We start from the raw sequence: 3,293 nt of genomic DNA on the forward strand, positions 1-3,293 counted from the left end.
TTGAGACAGGGTCTCACTCTGTTGTCCAGGCTGGAGTGCAGTGGCATGATCTTGGCTCACTGTAATCTGCTTCCTGAGCTCAAATGATCCTTCCACCTCAGCCTCCAGAGTAGCTGGGATTATACGCATACGCCAACAGGACTGACTAATTTTTAAATATTTTTACAGATGGGGGTCTCACTATGGTGCCCAGGCTGGTCTCAAACTCCTGGGTTCAAGCAATCCTCCTGCCTTAGTCTGTCAAAGTGCTGGGAATACAGGCATGAGCCAGTGTGCCTGGACTATTGCTGTTTATAACGTATTTATTGTTAAATGGCAGGCTCCCAGGGCGATGTGACATTTGCCAGGAGAGGAAGGCTGTTTGGCAAGAATCCTGACAGACAAAAGCTGGAGGAGGATGGAACAAGACGGCAGAATAAAAAGCTCCACTGATCATACCCCGCCCCCACAAGGACACCAGGTTAACAACTACCTGCATAGAAGAAACACCTTCATAAGAACCAAAAATCAGGTGAGCCATCATGGTACCTGATTTTAATTTCATATTGCTAAAAGAGGCACGGAAGAGATTAAAAAACAGCCTGGAATTGCCTACGCCACCCCTTCCCACCCCCGGCAGCAATGGTGTGGTGGGGAGAACATCTCTGGGTGCTGGGGGAGGGAAAATCCAGCAATTGTGAGGCATTGAACTCAATGCTGTCCTGTTAGAGCAGAAAGAAAACCCAGAGCAAACTCGGTTGATGCCTGCCCATGGAGGGAGCATTTAAAGTAGCCCTAGCCAAAGGGGAATCACCAGTCTCAGCTGGAGACCTCAACACCCCATTTTCAGCATTAGACAGAACTTTCAGACAGAAAATCAACAAATAATCATCAAATTTAATCTGCACTGTAGACCAAATGGGTCTAATAGATATTTACAGAACATTTCATTTAAGAGCTGCAGAATACACATTATTTTCCTCAGCATGTGGATCATTCTCAAGGATAGACTATATTTTAGGTTACAAAACAAGTCTTAAAACATTCAAAAATTGAAATAATATTAAGCATCTTCTTTGACCACAATGGAATAAAACTAGAAATTAATAACAAGAGGAATTTTGGAAACCATACAAATACATGGAAATTAAACAATATGCTCCTGAATGACCAGTGGATCAATGAAGAAGTTAAGAAGAAAATTGAAAAATATCTTGAAACAAATGATAATGGAAACACAACCTACCAAAACCTATGAGATACAGCAAAAGCAGTACTCAGAGGAAAGTTTATGGCTATAAGTGCCTACATCAAAAAAATAGGAAAAACTTTAAATAAATAATCTAAGGATGCATCTTAAATGACTAGAAAAGCAAGAGCAAATCAAACCCAAAATTAGTAGCAGAAAAGAAATAATGAAGTTCGGAGCAGAAATAAATGATATTGAGATGAAGAAAACAATACAAAAGATCAATGCAACAAAAAGTTGGTTTTTTGAAAAGTTAAAGAAAATTGGCAAACATTTAGCCAGAGTAACTAAGAAAAAAAGAGAGAAGATCCAAATAAACAAAATCAGAAATAAAAGAGGAGGTATTAAAACTGATACTACAGAAATTCAAAGGATCATTAGAGGCTACTGTGAGCAACTATATGCCAATACATTGGAAAATCTGGAAGAAATGGACAAATTCCTAGACACATGCAGCCTACCAAGATTGAATCAGGAAGAAATTCAAAACTTGAACAGCACAAAAGCAAGTAATGAGATCAAAGCTGTAATAAAAAGTCTCCCAGTAAAGAAAAGTCCAGGACCCGATGGCTTCACTGTTGAATTCTACCACAAATTTAAAGAAGAACTCGCTGGGTGCAGTGGCTCACGCCTGTAATCCCAGCACTTTGGAAGGCCGAGGTGGGTGGATCATGAGATCAGGAGTTCGAGACCAGCCTGACCAACATGGTGAAATGCAGTCTCTACTAAAAATACAAAAATTAGCTGGGTGTGGAGGCGCGCGCCTGTAATCCCATCTACTGAGGAGCCTGAGCAGAAGAATTGCCTAAACTCGGGAGGTGGAGGTTGCAGTGAGCTGAGATAGTGCCACTGCACTTCAGCCTGGGTGACAGAGTGAGACTCCATCTCAAAAATAAATAAACGATTCCAAAACACAGAGAATGAGAGAATACTTCCAATCTCATTCCAAAACACAGAGGATGAGAGAATACTTCCAATCTCATTCTATGAGACTGGCATTACTCTAATGCCAAAACCAGACAACGACACATCAATAAAAGAAAACCACAGGCCAATATCTCTGATGAACATAGATGCAAAAATCTCAACAAAATACTAGTAAACTAAATTCAACAATACATTAAAAAGATCATTCATCAGGACCAACTGGGATTTATCCCTGGGATGCAAGGATAGCTCAACATACACAAATCAATCAATGTGATACAGCCTGTTAACAGAATGAAGGAAAAAAATGTCCAGTTTCAGCTTGAAATAAAAACCTTTTATTTCGGTTGATGCTGAAAAAGCATTTGATAAAATTCAAAATTTACTCATGATAAAAACCCTCAAAATCAGGGGATAGGAAAAACATACCTTAACATAATAAAAGCCATATGTTATAGACCTACATCTAGTATTATACTGAATGGGGAAAAACTGAAAGCCTTTCCTCTAAGATCTGGAACATGGCAGGGATGCCCACCATCATCGTTATTTTGGAAGTTCTGGCTAGAGCAATCAGACAAGAGAAAGATACAAAGGACATCCAATTTGGAAAGGAAACAGTTAAATTATCATTACTTGCTGATGATATGATCTTATATTTAGAATTGATAAAGTTATTAGAATTGTAGGATCCAAAATCAACCTACAAAAATTAGTAGCATTTCTATATGCCAACAGTGAACAATCTGAAAAAGAAATTTCAAAAATAATCCCATTTACAAGAGCTACATATAAAATTAAATACCTAGGAATTAACCAAAAGAAGTGAAAGGTCTCTATAATGAAAAGTAAAATATACTGGCCAGGCGCAGTGGCTTATACTTGTAATCCCAGCACCTTGGGATGCTGAGGCAGGCAGATCACAAGGTCAGGAGTTTGAGACCAGCCTGGCCAACATGGTGGAACCCCATCTCTACTAAAAATAGAAAGAAATTAATCAGGTGTGCTGGCACACACCTATAATCTTAGCTACTCAGGAAGCTGAGGCAGAAGAATTGCTTGAACCTGGAAGACGGAGGTTGCAGTGAGCTGAGATCATGCCACTGCACTCTAGCCTTGGCGACAGAGTGAGATTCCA

The 3,293-nt window shown here is 39.5% G+C and overlaps 1 long non-coding RNA gene across 1 annotated transcript in view; it reads left to right on the forward strand.

Moving 5' to 3' along the window:
- LOC108294447 overlaps positions 1-3,293 on the forward strand; it is a 44,370-nt gene that overhangs the window by 38,324 nt on the left and 2,753 nt on the right. Inside the window, exon 2 of the long non-coding RNA XR_005197961.1 lies at positions 320-511. This is a non-coding gene — a long non-coding RNA (uncharacterized LOC108294447). The remainder of the gene's footprint in view (positions 1-319; positions 512-3,293) is intronic.

Source organism: Cebus imitator, unplaced genomic scaffold (genome assembly GCF_001604975.1).
Source record: "Cebus imitator isolate Cc_AM_T3 unplaced genomic scaffold, Cebus_imitator-1.0 Scaffold580, whole genome shotgun sequence".
Classification (NCBI taxonomy): domain Eukaryota; kingdom Metazoa; phylum Chordata; class Mammalia; order Primates; family Cebidae; genus Cebus; species Cebus imitator.